Source organism: Marmota monax, unplaced genomic scaffold (assembly GCF_021218885.2).
Source record: "Marmota monax isolate L192 unplaced genomic scaffold, Marmota_monax_Labrador192_F-V1.1 WCK01_AAM20220418_F8-fsc00061, whole genome shotgun sequence".
Lineage (NCBI taxonomy): Eukaryota > Metazoa > Chordata > Mammalia > Rodentia > Sciuridae > Marmota > Marmota monax.
In genome coordinates this window covers 12,029,202-12,046,011 of record NW_026695230.1, presented here as the reverse complement: position 1 = coordinate 12,046,011, position 16,810 = coordinate 12,029,202, and the positions used below count along the sequence as shown (strand labels likewise).

The 16,810-nt window shown below is 40.2% G+C and overlaps 1 protein-coding gene across 1 annotated transcript in view; it reads left to right on the top strand.

The window, feature by feature from the left end:
• The window catches only part of Spon1 (spondin 1), a 275,932-nt gene that overhangs the window by 129,078 nt on the left and 130,044 nt on the right, over positions 1-16,810 (top strand). The window lies entirely within an intron of this gene.

Sequence of the window (16,810 nt, the reverse complement as noted above, 5' to 3'; positions counted from 1 at the left end):
AATCTTTTCTATTCCTTTTGGACTGTCCTTTGGTTCCTTTGGTAAATTTTTATATTGTTTACTTTCATATTGATTTACCTGCTTTTTTATCATCATTGTTTTTATTAATAACAGAGACACTTAGGGCTGGGAAGCTGCTTCTTTGTTGAGCCCTGAGCTTTTCCCAGAGATTTTCCTACGTGTCCTCATTTCCATTGTTCCATAGAGCGCCTGTGTGCACTTTATCTTTTCAACATACCTATTTATTGGCAAAGTATTGTAAAAATCCCAAGCAATCAGAGTTTGTTTATTTGTTTGTTTTTTGTCAACTATTGTTGTTCTTAATTTTGTTTCATCATTTTGTCTGGATTAGAGAGTACAGAGTATGTAATTTCTGCTTTGTTTACTGAGGATTTTTTTTTTTTAATAACCTAGCGGAGATTTACTTTAGAAAGCCTTTTTCTCTTATTCCACCTCAGGTGCCAAGGGATATTTTGTTCACTTCATGACACGTGAGCATCATTGGTCCATACAAAGCCCCTCTGGTTTTATTTGTTTTTTTTTGTTTGTTTGTTTGTTTGTTTGTTTGATTCCATTTATCCCAGAGTTATTGTGATTACTGTCATACTATAATTTTTCTGCCATCTTATTTTATGTTTTCTGATTATACGATCTTTTTTTTTAAACTCTTTTCTTTAAAGTGCCTAAATTAAGTCTGCTTCTGCTGGTTTAAAAATAATCTGATTCATTTTTTGTGTTCTTATGGGAGTCGCCTTTAGCATAAGACACATGCCCATATCTGTTCATCTCTGTGGACTTCATCAGTATGTTACAGCAACATCTTCTCCTAAATAAAATTAGTACTTTGCATGCTCTCAAATTCCCCTGGTCTCTACCATCCCTCTACTCAAATGCGTACTTCATTTTGATTGGCTTGTATTTGTTGATTGTTATGGATAATTTTTTTTTCTCTTTTTTTTCTCTTTTCTTTCGTCTTTGCTTTTCTACACAACCACAAATTTTGCTACAGCCTTGATCACGCCTTGCTTTTTAACATTCCTCTTATTTGAGTTTTTCTTGTAAGAATGTGCTGACAATAAATCTTCCCTAGGCAAACCCCCTTCAGCTTTATACAACTGAGAATATTTGTATTATGTTCTTACGTTTAAATGACATATAGCTGGACATGAGACCTAGGTTCAAAACCATTTCCTTTTATATTATAAAACATCATATTCTGATATCCAGCTCTTTGAAAGTCTGATATAAGTCGGATTCTAGTTTCTTTCAAGTCGTCTCTTCTCTGTACTTTCCCATTTTTTCTACCTGTTTGTCTCCTTAACAGTCTTACTTCTCACTATTAATGTGACTGGGTGTGAATTTTTTTTTTCTTTTTTAAAAAATGGTTTTCTGTTTTATAGGTCCTTTCAGTATGAAGCTATTCCTCTTCTTTTAATTCTGGGAGAGTTGGGGATTTTTTTGAGGGTCAAATATTTCCTTTCCTCTTCTTTTCTCTCTTTCTGGGCCTCCAGCTACTCAGATATGAAATCTACTCATCTCTTCAAAACACATAGGTCCTACTTCATGTGTTCTTTCCTTTAGGAGGGTCCTCAACTTGGTCCCCCAGATCACTCATTCTTTCTTTAGTGTTAACCATCCTGCTTTTATCCCAACTACTGTGCTGTTTATTTCAACCACTGAGAGGGATTTGCCATAACCTTTTATTTTTAAATAACTTCTAATCCTGTAGGGAACTCTGATTATCCTTCACCCAGATTCTGCAATTGTTAGCATTTTACCACATTTGCTTCACCATTTCTCTCTCCACATAGTTCTGTGTGTTTCACCTCCATATGTCAACTCTTGCAAATAAGTGGCAGAATGTGCCTGCCACGTTACATCAGTACTTCCATGTGTATTTCCTAAGAAAGACATTCTTTTATAAAATCATGTTATGCTTAAAAGTAACATGATAACATACTAGAATCTATGTATGTTTTCTCAAAATACACAAATTGTATTCTCTACAACAATATGTTAATATTAATAATAATGTTCTCTACAACAATTCTGTACAATATCAATTGATGTAATCCACATATGCAATTTTAAATGTTCTAGTAACCACATTTAAAAAGTAAAAAGAAGCAAATCAAATTTGGCACATGCCTGTGATCCCAGCTATTCAAGAGACTGAGGCAGGAGGATGGCTAGTTTGAGGACAGCCTGGGCAACTTAGAGAGACTCTGTCTCAATAAAATTAAAAAGGGCTGGGAGAAATAACTCAGTGGTAAGTACTTCTCTAGCCTACAAGAGGCCCTTGGATGCATTCCACAGTATCATACATACACACATATGCAAATTTTAATGTTCTATTTTATTTAATCCAATATATCCAAAATAGTATCATTCCAACATTAACATGAAAATATATTATTTGGATATTTGCATTCTTTTTTAATGTAAAGACTCAGTATATAGTTTACATTTTCAGGACATCTCCGTTCAGACTCACTACATTTTAATCACTCAGTGGCCACACGTAACAATTGGCTCTCATATTACACAGCACAACTGTAGCAAAGAAAAAAGAAAAGATTGGATCTGGTCCAAGAACCAATCTGGTATCATACCCTACATTTTCTTGTCATGTCTCTTTAGCCTCCTTTAGTCTGGAACAGTTCTTTAATCTTTCTTAACTTTCATGTTATTGACATTTCTGAAGAGTACCAGACAGTTATTTTACAGACCTTTATTCAATTTGGGGTTGTCTGATGTTTTCATATGATTAGATTCAGGTTGTGCATCTTTGGCAGGGATTTCATAGCTATTAGGAATGTTCGTTTAACTTCTAAATTGCATTTGGTTCTTTTTCTCTACTTCTTGTGTTTGCTTCAGATTACTAATATCTTCTTGTCTTTGAGGATATAGATTGTGCTTGTGTTAAATTTTTGGTCCATCTGCTGCAGTAAGCGGCTTGGCATTCAGTTGTAGTCCTGGGGATCTACTTCTGTGGCAGGTGGTCTTATGTTTCTCTGGTGACATAACTATGCCTGGTAGTGTATGGTGGGGAAGGGGCAAATCTGGGGTGGCATCTTTTCTGGTGTCTTCAAAGAAAGGGAAAGAGATAAGGCCATGTAAGAGAGGCTGAGACATCACATCACTGTCACGGACATTTCTGTATGCTTCTATCCTACGCATGACTTCTCCAGTTAAGGATTCATTCCGATACCCAGAGCAAAGCAGGCTGAAGAAGAATCTTCAAGATCTCCTTAGGTTCTAACCCCCAGCCCTGGATTTCTGGAGGGGAAGGGATGGAGAAGCGTATACCCAATAAAAAGGGGCACCTTTCATCCCCTTCTCTTCTGTGGAGGAATTTGGGCTCTCTTGATATTACTTTGGCTGTAGAATAAAAATAGAGCTGGCCAGGTCCTGCAGGTATCTGAGTCGTAGGACCGGCACTGACCCTCCCTTGGCAATGTCAGAGAAGAGAAAGAGAAGAACTATAACAATCCTCACAAACCCATCCTCCCACCACTGGACCAGAGGAAAGAGGAGACCCGCCACTCCTCTATCCATCTCCTCCTGGCTCAGGCCACCTCCACTCCATCCCCACGGGGCAGGTCAGGATCGCTTCTGACCTCACCTTTATTTCAATATCTCTGTTAGTTGCTTGGATCTGTGCTTCCTACCATTTCTGAAATTTCCCAGGCTAAATTAAGAACATGAGGAGCATATGTTAATTCACCATCTCATGAGGAACCAGCAATAAAATGTCAGGGTTCTGTTGTTGTTGTATAATCTACCTAATTTTGACAATATCTGCACTTTCTGCTGTATTATAGTATATTCAATTATGTTTTTAATTCTGTTGCTTCATTCTCCTCTCTGTTTATCACATCCTGATGATAGAGTATTAATACCCTGTTCTAAAGGCGTATACTTATTAATTTCTCTTTGATTTTTAACCGTGATTGCTTTCTATTTGTTGCTGTACTTAGGCCCGAAAGACAAAATATCATCATGTTCTCATTAACTCCAGCTTTTATCATCACGTAGTTAACAAATCAGCTTGCTTTAATAACTTGTGCCTTAAATTTCACCTCGTCTGAAATCTCAATTTTTTTCTCTTTAATATATCTTTTAAGTGTTTTTTCAATTTATTTTTGATCTATTTAATCTTGCTTTAATCTATTTTTATTCTACAATTCTCCTAATCTCTAACTCCTTTCTCAAACTTTTTTTCTCTGTTATTATCCTTATTTATTTAGACTCCCTAAACCTTTTTAAAGATTTCCTAGTAAATTACTGCATTGATTCATTTGGAAGCATTCTTTCTGTTTTGTGTTTGGTTTGGTTTGGCTTTCCAGATAGTTTAAATTTATGCTCAGAGTAATCCTGGTCCCTTTCAGGTTAGGTCATTCTACTTTTTACTTCTCGATTGTTACAGTTAATTTGTTTTGGTCCTAGATTTTCTTTGGTATAATGGAAACAATACCTTGGTTTTATTTGGTTATTTTTAATTTCCTTGGGCACTGGTCTTTTTAATTCAAATAGCTGTCAGCTTAAAATAACCAGGGACTTGGGGGTAGGGGTTCTGAATTGGTGGTGACGAGCTTGCCCCAGCATTACATAAATGAAAACAAATAAATTAAGCATAGGTTTTTATTTCTAGTATATCTATACCCCCGTGCCTTATTAGAACAGTACCTCTGATTCACTTTATGGAAAGCTTTCCTGTTCTTGGTTTTCCTCAACTCTTCCAACTGCCTTGTCCACTGGGTTAATTTGCTGCTCAGCTTACTTGTTTTAATCTATTTTTATTCTACAATTCTCCTAACCCCCAACTCCTTTCTCAAACATTTTTTCCCTCTGATATTCTTCTTCTTTCTTTCTTCCAAAGACACTAATTCAGGATTTCTTACTGTCTTTAAGAGTATCATCTTTTCTCAGGTTTGTCTTTTAAGATCAGAACTTTTTTTGTGGGAGACACTTCTCATCCCTTAGTGGGTGATTATATTTCTTATGACTGAAAATTTTTGAAAGTATTTGCTTTTGGGTAATAACTGAGCTGAATTTAAAACCCAAGTTCTATAGCTTTTTACTCTAATATTTGGACATGGTTTTCCATTACAATGAAAGAAAATGGTCTTTTTTTTTTTACCTTGTGACCTTATTCGCCACCTGAAATCTGCAGCCTAGCTCCTTGCGGAATGCTTTATTTCTTTTGTAGTTAAAATATTTGGTGATGTATATTGATCTCAGTTATTTTAAATGGATCTTAAATAGAACTCCATTTATACCTCTACTTTATTTAGTGGCATTTCTCTCCCAGTGGGTCTTTTCCTCCCCTTTTCACTGTGTGTTCTTTGTGGTTTGCTCATTCATTCCACAGATCCATTCACAGCTTCTATTGTGTCCTGAACGATACTCAGGCCACCCTTACTCTTTCTTATCTCTCCCAGAGTGCTCCTTGCTTCGTATCCATCTTCTGCTTCCTTTCTTTCCACACTCTGCAGATTTTTCCTGTGCCTTTTCTCTTCCTCTGTTTAATTTCTGATGGCATCCAGTACCATAATTCACCTACATTCATTGATTACTCTTTCCTGCCCCTTCCTCCCATAAGGAGCTCTTCTGAAACAGGCGTAATGTCTTTCTTACACAATTGTAAATCCTGTTCTGATTTTTGTTTCATTTCATGGTTTACTGATTCCACACTCCTGTGTGCATCCCACCCTGCACCCAGGCTCCCGACGCATTTCCGTCTCTCATTCTGCCCAACATTTTTAATAGTTAAAAATCACGTTTTCCCCTTTACTCATTCTGCCTTCAGTTTTTCATGATGCTATGACTGCTCCTTCTGAAACCTTTGCTTCAACTATTTTATTGGTATTTTAATGGACCTTGAAATTGGAAGGGTCAGAGCCTCTCATTCTGCCTTTCTCCTGAAAGTCCCAAAACTATTTATTGAGCCTCTCCTTCCTTAAATGAGATGCACCTACATTGGACTGACCATTCAGAATTATGTAAAGTATTGCTTTTCTTCTATCAAGGTAGAGTCCCCATTACAACTGAGAGGGGTAAGTTAATTTATTGATAACTTGCTCACCATTTACTCCTGCTGCCTGGCAGTTTAAAAAGCTCATGCTTCCTGAATCTCATTTCTGCAGCTTAAATAGTCACCTGTTTTGAACTGATTTCAGGAGGAAGAAAGATTGGATTCATTGGCAAGTCATGGATCAGTTATTATGTAGGCTCTAATGCTACCAGTTTCCCTAGAAAAAATGGATGTGATTAACATTTACTTTTGACACCAACCCAGACATTTTTCATTTACTATTTTCTTCAAACCTGTTTGCCAGTACCTATGTTGTGATTCCAAGAAATGCAGACTTTAATAAGAAAGATTTAACTTTCCCTTTACATAAAAAATATTCAAAATACCCAAAAGCCTTATAAAATCACAGGAGGGGGAATATACAAAGTTCACTGAACAACAACATTCTATATGGTTACCCAGGAATTTGCACCCAAAACTCTGTTAAAATGGAAAGCATTTATGTACTTAAGTTTTCCAAACACCGAATTGAAAAATGCACCCTCAAGAATTGTTTATGCCAAGAAAAGCCAACTATTTATAATCACAAGTAGAGTTTCTGCAAAGGTCTATGCCAGCCACTATGGTCCTGGCAAACATCCCTCCAAATTTGCAAGAACTCTACTGTTTTGGGTTGGAAGTGAAGCATGAGTCCAAAGAAATACTTGCCACTTTTTTCCTAACCTCAGTTAAATTCAGAGTGCAAGAACAAACATAAAAGAGGACAAAGGGCATAGGAAATCTCAGCACCGGCAGCCCTGCCTTATTTTTAGTGAAAAGGATTAATACAGGGCAGCCCTGCAGAAAAGCTGATGGCCTGTGATCAGGGAGTGGGATAGTTGTAATCCCTTTACCATACCACTGAGTTGATTGATTAAATTGAAAGTTAGGAGCCAAATGCCCTGAGAGCATTGTGGAACCTTCCAACTCTGTGCATATTCATGTGGTCCTAATGACCCTCCATGGGAGGGAAAAGTATATACTACCTGCAGGGAACACATGAAACTAGGCTTGGGAGGAAGCGAAACTTTTTCACAACCACCAGCAAGAATTTAATTAAACTCTAACATTACAAGCTTTCCTGAATTTAAGAGGAAAATGTACCTTGTTTTCCCTGCACATGGAGCTTCCCAGAGTCTTGTGGCTCAAGTAGAAAGAACAATGGAAAGCAGAAGGCTTTCTCTTCACATCTGGCTCCTTGAAATGGGGCTAAGAGGTTTTCTGGAGGGCTTTGCTGGCGGGGGTCAGTTAGTGTTTACAGATGTGAGTGGCTTTCAGTCATTGAATGCAAATTGAATTTGCTTTGTTGCACACACTCTGGGAAAACCAAAAGGAAGGAATAATGATGCTTTATCCGCCCACCCACATTGAGATTCAGGACACAGCCTTTTCAGGTTTTTTGGGTCCCTAAGCAACCTTTGAAGAAAGCTGTACTTCTGTCTGACTGTCCCTTCTTCAAGGTTCATGGATGCCTTTGGCTTTGCTTTTCAAGTTTTTGGTTCCATCTTTTGCCCATTGAATTTTTTTCTGGTGAACACTTCTTGCATTCCGACCTGAGTGGCTACCCAGCTTCTGGGCTAATTCTGTCTCCCTTTTAAACTTTGATCTGTATACCAAAGGCAAACTCATCAGTAAAAATGAAAGAGGACAAGCTTTTAATGTGGAGGCTAAAAGCCAGGAAAAGTAAGCTGAGGCAGGGAGGTGGCGGAGAGCAGGATCTTGCTGGAATGCTGAATTTCAACACTAAATGTTAGGGCACCGGGACAGCTGAAAGGGGGTATCACTGAAGCGAGGGGCTGGAATCTAGGGTTCTCTCGTCTCAACAACAACAATGAGTGGTAGTGGTCAGTGCTGTCCGGAGAGACAAGATGGGCCACATATAATCGGAGATGATCATGGACTAATGTGGGAGTCAGGTCTATCTTGAAGTCTTGAGTCTGAGACTTATTAGAGGGCCTTGTAAAAATTACTTTGCCTCTGTGTAAGTCATTTCCTCATCACAAAGTAGCGATATGTAAAACACTTACCTCATGAAGCTGTGTTAAGGACAAGCCAGGTTCAAAGCTAACTACCATTTTTCCAGATGTAGCACTGACTGAACTCTCTGAGCTCCAGGTTCCTGTCAGCAAAGCCAAACGTGCATCATTGTGTTATTACAGGGTTATGTAAGTTAATATTCTCAGCCCTTAGAACAAGCTTGGCATATAGTGTGAGCTCACACAGTGTTAGTCATTACTATTTTAAAATGAGATAATGCATACATGGTTTTTAGCTCAATACCAGACACACAGCAAGTGATGTGTCCGCTATGGATATAATGTGCTTATTTCTAACCTTGTCACTAATTCTCAACCTTTAAATAAGGATTTAGCTCTGGTCTCATGTTGATATCTTGGACAAAATCTCCTCCTGTGTTATCAGGTGAGGACTTGCTCAAGTTCCAATCTAGCTTCTGGATTTCCTCCACAACCCAAATGGAGAGAGGGCTGGGTTCCAGATACAGTTTATCATCCTTAACTTTATAAATTTAAATTGAAAGACATTCTATAAAAGATCTTGTCATAGAAGACCTAGCCAGTAATGAGGAAAGACAGTTTGTGTTTGTGACTTATTGCTCATCAGAAAGGAATTTAATAGCAAATATAATATACATTGCACAACCACCTGGGCAAACACATAGAACTAGTCATCTAACTCAATTACAAGAAAGTAGTTACTGACTTGTCTGTTTATAAATAAGGGAAGTAAATGGAGTTTGGAATCCATGTGTTCTCTGATTTCTGTTGGCCGAGGTCAGTTTTACTTGGTTTCTCTCCCTTTCTTCCCTCAACCCCTAGGAACAAGTGAGCCATTCTTGGGTGGGACCTATTTCTAAGTGTGCTAAGAGCTGAGCCACAACCAATTAGAGAAAAGGCAAAGCTGGGGTGAGGTTAGGGAAACTGACCTGTGGAGTGGAGTCAAGCAGCTACTACTCTCTGGATGGCCAGGTCTTATTGGGTCGTCTTCTTGTTTTTCTTTCTTTTCTTTTTTTTTTTTTTTTTGGGGGGGGGTACTGGATTGAACCCAGTGACACACTTTACAACTGAGCCACATCCCCAGAACTTTTTTATATTTTATTTAGAGTCAGGGTCTCACTAAGTTGCTTACAGCCTTGCAAAGTTGCTGAGGCTGGCTTTGAAATCACAATCCTCCTGCCTCAGCCTCCCGAGCTGCTGGAATTATAGGCGTGTACCATGGTGCCCAGCTCACTTGGCCTTATTTCACCCTGTGAGACATTGCTTTTTCAAGGGGGCCCTCACTGGTGTTCCACACTGGGCTGGGTCCAGGCTTTTCTGCACTTCTAACTATTTATTGTTAAGTACAGCTGCTGCAGGTTTCCCGAGGGTTATGTTCCTGAGGATATCCATAAAATTGAAAGCTTACGAAATTCAAGATTAATCCTGAAAAAGGATTAAGACTGCTCTTTAGTACCAATTATGAAATGGTACAGCTGTGCCCCCAAACCATAAGCACAGTTTAAAACATACTCACTCACCAGTTTTAAAGGGAATGATTCTTTGGAGGAAGAAAATTTGCATTGTTTTACATTTTGGACAGGGAGGGGCTTTATTAATATTTTTCATTTTCTTTTTATATGTCTTTATTAATATTTTTATATATTTCTATGTCCTATGTTTCACAGCTATATAAAATGAAGCTGCTCTGTTATTACTTGCTTAATTAAATTAACCAGCTTCTCCACTAAAGGATAATTTCCAGGAATTATCACTACTCTTTGTTCATGGCAATACACCCAGTGCCTAGAGAAATGTCTGGTACATGGTAGACACTCAAGAAACCTGGGAGGGGGTGAAGATGATAGAAACTGATACCGTCAAAGAATCTGAAAAGAGGAGCAGCAGTCTTTTCTCCATGAGTAGGAAGAACAGGCAAACTTTCCATCTCAAAGATCGAAAAGAGAGTTACCTCTTCCTCTGGGTACTATTAGTGTTATGGTTTAGATACGAGTTGTGGCCCAAAAGCCCCTGTGCTAATGCAGAGGGTGAAATAATCAGATTATGAGAGCTATACACTATTCAGTGGATTAATCCATTTGATGGATTAATAATTCAAATGGATTTCTGGGAGGTAACTGTAGACAGATGGGGCATGACTGGAGGAAGTAGGTCACTGGGGGGCATACCCTTGGGTATTGCATATTTTGTCTCTGGCTCTTCACATGCTCTCTCTCTCTCTCTGCTTCCTGGCTGCCACAAGCTGAGCCCCTCTGTCAATGCCCTGCCACCACTTCAGGTCCAGATCAATGGACTTGGCCAACTTGTATGGAACTTATAAAACCCATGCACAAAAATATACTTTCCCTCCTCTATGTTGTTCTGATCAAGATTGTGATCATAGTGGCAGAATCCTAACTAATATAATTAGCAGCCTATCCACTCCTACATCACAGCAGAGATCCTAATTGGCAGTTATTTATCATGTTTCCTGCAGTAGACTATTATTTCCCTAAAGACAGCGGCCATGTCTTGCTCATTACTAGAATCCCAGCCTATATAAAACAGAATAGATACCTGTGACAAACAGATAGATGAGAGATGAAAGGATGGAAGGATGAGCTGGGTTTCTGGGGCCCACTCCATCTCTTATAATAATATTGAGGAAATGTTACAAAGGACATGATCTAAACCCTCTTTAAAAATGCTTCCTTTCATTTATAAAGTGTGGAAATCTCTCTCATATTATTCTCAATCCTGGATCCTGCAATTGTAATTAGCATCTTCAAGATAATACGTAGAAATAGCATTGAACAAACTCCTTATATAATGCACACATCATTTTCCTTACTCTCCATTTCCCGTGTCCTCTTTGCTCTTTTTCCTGTCTTCTATAATGGTTTTAGGGCTGACTCCAGAGAATAGCATGAGAGTCAGGCGGACCATCCATATACCACTAGCCCTAGCACCAGACCTAATGCAGAATTGATGCTGAATATGTGTTACTGCAAAAAGTCTTTATTTTTAAGAAAACGTTCTAAGTACTTAAAACAATTGTAAAAAGAGGGAATGTGTATTTTCTAAAAAATCTTAATAAGGTTACTCGAATCATATACACAAAACTCTGCTGAAGCTAACAACATTTATGTGCTTAAGTTTTCCAAACAATGAGTTGAAAATATACCCTGAAGAATTGTTTATGCCAAATAAGGCTGACTATTCACGATCATGACTGGAATTGCTGCATGTTTTGTGCCAGCCACTTAATTCCTGCCAAACATTCTCCCAATTTGCAAGGATCCTTGGGTTTTGGCTTGGAAATAAAGTAATGAAAGACTCCTTTGACCCTACTTATGTGGGTCTTATTCTTCATTAGTACTTAGGCGATACTGATTAGAGCAACATCTTTTAACTCTTTTTTGAAATGTTTATTTGGGTTGACAAAGTGACGTGAGTTTTCAACCAACAAGCATGGAAACAAGTTAATGGAGTTGCAAGGTCAGTTTGGATTCTAAATACACGTGGCTCCCACTATCTTTTGTGCCAGAGGCACCGAGAGCCCACAGAGAATGTCACTCAGATATTTTCATCAGCCAAAACAAGAAAACAGTTTCCCATCCTGGTGGCGGCTGGGCCAAAACTTGCAGAGTAAAAAGAAAAAATCAAAAAGCTGGCAACCAAGGTGTTAGATTGATAAAGGTCTTAATCACAGCTACTAGAAATTAGGTGCTTGGAAAATAACTCACAAAAATAGTGCTAGAAGCAGGTAAAAGTGAGCTTGCTTCTTTTCTAAGAAAACACCAAATGTCCCATGACACTCTTCCAGCAGGAGGGCCCCAAGGCTCCAGACACCCTGAAGGCCGTAGGGACCCTTGAGTGAGAGAACTCTGTGAAGACTTCCGCAGCAGCATCTGGAGCCAGGATCACAGAGCTCACAGAGCCTAGGGCCAAGGCCCAGGACAAGGAGTGGATCCCTGTCACCAAGTGGGCCACTTGCTCAAGGACATGAAAATCAAGTACTTGGAAGAGATCTGTCTCTTCTCCCTGCCCATCAAGGAGTCAGAGAACATTGACTTTTTCCCAGGGGCAGCCCTCAAGGATGGAGTTTTAAAGATTGCAGCAGTGCAAAAGCAGATCTGCTCTGGCCAACAAACCAGGTTGAAGGCATCTGTTGCCATCAGGGACAACAGTGGCCATATTGGCCTGGGTTTTAAGTATTCCAAGCCACCACCATCCAAGGACCATCATCCTGGCCAAGTGTTCCATTGTCCCTGTGCAGAGAGGCTATTGGGGGAACAAGATAGGCAAGCTGCACAGCATCCCCTACAAGGTGACAGGTTGCTATGGCTCTGTGCCGGCATGCCTCATTTCACCCCAGAGGTGCTGGCGTCATCTCTGCCCTGTGCCCAAGAAGCACTGCTGATGGTTGGTGCTGACCAGCGCCACACCTCAACCAGGGGCTGCACTCCACCCTGAGCAACTTCACCAAGGCCACCTTTCATGCCATCTCCAAGACCTCCAGACCCCCATCTCTGGAAAGAGATCATGTTCACCAGCTCTCCCTGTCAGGAATTCACGGACCATCTAATAAAAGCTCACATTAGAGCCTCCATGGGAAGGACCCCATCTCCAATTGTGGCTATGAGGTAGAGTTTTTCTACAAGGAAAATTAATGTGAATTAATTAAGCCTGTATTTAAAAAAAAATTAAAATGTGAGTCAGCTGAAGACACTTCAGACTCAGTCCAGCCCCCGGGTTCCAGAAGCAGCAATTTTCCTTGTTTGGAAGAATTTCACAAAAGGTTAGCAACTCGGTACCATCCCAATTCTGACACAGCCACCACATCCAAAGGTTAATTAAGCAGAACTCAGCAGACAGACTGAATCCTGCTTCTACTGTTTGCTGCTCGTGAAACGTTAGGCCAGAGGGTTAGCCTCTCTGTGCCTCGGGTTTCTCAGGTATAAACAGGGATAATAACAACACTGGCTTCATAGGACCAATGTGAGGATAAAATTAATTCATCTATGCACAGAGCTCAGAAGGGTATCTTGTATACATTAAGGGTTAGAATGGTTAGCTACAGTTATAACTCATCTTTTATGACCTATTTCTTGCTTTGAACTCCAGTTCTCCTAATTGGGTCTCAATCTTCATGCATTCCTTGATTCTGTGATATTTAGGGACTGCCTACTGTCCAGGGGACCTTGTCCTCTGTATTGCCTTTTTCCATAGGGACTTATGTGGGAGCCCCGTCTTTGCCCATCAAAGAATGAGGTCCCTTCTTTGCTTCTTCCAATCCTTCCTCACCCTAGAATTTTGCCTCTTAGAGCTGCCAGACCTGCCTGATGCTGGTGTCTCCTGATGCCATCTGCTCCAACTCCTTGGTCTCTCCTAGCACCAGGGCTCCTTGGCGTGCCTCCCCATCCCCACCCCCATCTTTCCATCTAGCCCTTAAGTTCAGCCGCCTGGTCTGGATTTGATTCTGATATAGCACCCTTGAAATTTGTTCCATCAATAACTAAATTATTCAATCTTTTATTTCCCTCTAAGGGAGAACTAGGAAGCCAAACCTTATCAAGTCAGAGGAATTCCTGCTGCCTCCTTATGGCAATAATTTAATCTCTAATATGCTTTAACAAAAAAAACCAAGGAAATATTCTTATAATCATAAACTATCCCTCTTCATCAAGAGAAAACAGATCTCTCCTGCCTAGAATTACATTAACATTACTCTTCTATTCCACCAGGGCTCCAGGGACCAGTAGGCCACCAGCTGCCACCTTGAGCTGCAGGTCTCAGGAAGTTGGAACAGGGAATTTTCCATCCTGATTGTTGCCTTCACAGTAGTCTCAGCTGCCAGCTCAGAGTGGTGGGTGTAGGTCTGAGCCAACTTTTGTGTTCTTAAATAATAATGCTAGGGTTCTGTCCTCCTTAGCTACAGAGCCCTAGACAATTAGCCAACTTTCCTGGGAGCACCTGCTGTGGATAGGCCTTTAGAAGACAAGTTATATCCCTATATACTTTTAAAAGTCTTGGAGGGAAGCTAAAATTCAAGGCAAAGGTGATAAAGTTCTGAGGTTCTCAAGCAGAAGGACACAGAGCTCAGAAGGGGCAGATTCAGGATTGAGTTACATCACCCTGGGTTAAAACAGAAATTCTCTGACAAGTTCCTCTGGGTTCACTGGTACTTAGCCTACTCCAGCCTAATCTCTCTCCCTGCACAACTCTGCTCCAGCCCCCCCTTAGGTTTCCAGACATCCCCTGGTCTTTCTGCTCTCCAGGCTTGAACACAGGCTTTTTCTCGTGTTTGCCGAACTCCCTTGCCCAGGCTGATTGCTGGCCAGCCTTTGGTCCCCAGCATAATCCCAAATGCCTTGAGAAGCCTCTTCCCTCCCTCATCCGCATTAGCGATCTTCCTCTTTTCCGTTCCATGGCTATTCCATCATGAAACTTTTCAGGCTGCATTGTGAACACCCATTCTCAAGTTTAATTTCCTTAATATGCTGAGAGATCCTCACAGGGAGGGCCCTTGTCTGCTTTGTCTCTGAATCCTCACAGCCATGTTTTTACAGCACTTAGAGCATGGCCCGTGACTGGTGAGTGAGTGTGGAATTAAGATGAACCAAAGTTTCTCCCTCTACCATAGGGCCTCTCTGATAGGAGGACAAAATACTAGCAATTCTAGGCTAATGGCTCCAGGCAGGTACTCCTGGCCCAGCATACCTGAGTTCTGATCTTTAACCTCTGACCTCCCACTTGCACCTCTTCAAGTTTACAGCTCATCGCTGTCGTTCCCCATCCCCATTACATGAGGATCAAGTTCCTGGTTTCCATCCAGTACAGCTCAAGCATAGGGTGGCCAAGAGCAAGGCTTGAGAGACCAGGAAAGAAAAGCAACTCAGCCTCTACCTTCACTTTCTCTTTTTTAAAAGAGATCATCTTATAGAAATATAACAAACATACAGAGAAGTGAGGAAATCACTAGCACACAGTTCAAACATTCACATGAACACACTCAAGTTACCAGGACAAAAATCAGAAAATGACTAGGACCCCCAAAAGCTTCCTTTGTATCTCGTTCTAGTCCAACTTCTCCCAAAAGATAACCAAACCATCTTGATTTCTAGTATAGATTAATTTTTTCATAACAAATGGAATTTTATAGTGTGTACCCATTTGTGTCTGGCTTCTTTCATTTAACTTTATAACTGCATGTTGCATGGTTGCATGTGATTTTGGTTTGTTCCTTCTCATAGCTGTCTAATATGCCACTGCATGAATACAACATCTTATTTATTCATTCTATGAATAAATCCATGATAGTTATGGGTCCATTAGGGATGCACATTTAAGTAGATTTCCAATTTGAGTTTTATTATGAACAGTGTTGCTATATGCATTCATGTATGTGTCTTTTGGTGAATTATGTGTGCATTTCTGTTAGTCGTTTACTGGATGGGCAATTTCTGGGTCATAAGTGTCCCAGCTTTAATAGATATTGCTAAACAATTTTTCACAGTAAGATAGAGCTTAATCTAGGTAATTGCCAATACTTGATAGTGTTGTGTTTGTTTTTTTTAACTACCTGGTACATGTGTAGAAATAGTACATTGTGATTTTAATTTTAACTTTTTTGATTTTTGCTTAGTGGACTATCATTAGCTACTTAGACAATGTGTTTATCCAGGTCTCCAGATCAGTTTTTTTCTATTTTGTTGTCTGCCTTTTTCTTACTGAGTTGTATGAGTTCCTTATATAGTTCTTTATATCGTCTTTATGACTATATGAGTCGTATGAGTTCTTTATATGGTTCTTTGTACAGTCCTTTGTCAATTATGTGTATTCCAAATATCTTCCAATCTGTGGCTTGCCTTTTGTTTTTGTTTTGTTTGTTTGTTTGTTTTAGAAATCCATCCTCTGACAAAGGCTTTACTGACAACTTTCCATACAGTTCGTCAAAAAATTAAAAAAAAATACAGAATACAACAGACAGTATCTTGTATACTAGAAGTCAATGTAACAGAGTCCTTTCTCATAGTTGTTTAAAAAAAAATCCCCCCCCCAAATCTAAGAACTTAGTTTTAGTGGTGGACAGAACTTTGTTCCCCTTCAAATAAACCAAAATAACCCAGCAGAGAATTCAAACCAAGGGAGTAGGGTTGAGAAGGGATCAGATTTTAAAATAACTGCTTTTGTGACACAAACATGGAGCTGGAAAAGACGGGTTTGGGCTAGGCAGAGTCTGTCACTATAACTATCACCATGTGCTCTTCTTCTAGCTTGCCCAATGTCCTCAGTGCTGACTGGAGGTACTGCTGTGAAAAGTCGCAGGGAGGGAAGGCATAGAGCATACCTGTGCTGTCTCTGCCCTTGGATCTACCCACTGGCAGGCTGATCACCCCTGCAGCCTGCTTCTGTTTCAAGTAGGAGACCAGGTTCCAGAGAAGCCGCCTCTGTAGGCCTGGCTCCACCGTGGGCATCCCCTCAGTGCCAGGACCACTAAGGGTTGCCTGGGTGGCTAGGAGCACTGCATAGCCATTGGGGCTCCCCTGTTTGATGCGACGCGTGACCTCGTCCAACTTAGGCTGGTCCGGTCGAAGGCGCTGGGCAATCTTCAGTTGAGTCAGCTTGCTCCCGGAAGAGTGGTCTTTGAGGAGACCACTGATAACTCCCTGGTCCCCCTCCAGGATGTGCATAGATGTTGGAAAGCAGCTGTTTTTCAACACTAGAAGCCCATTCC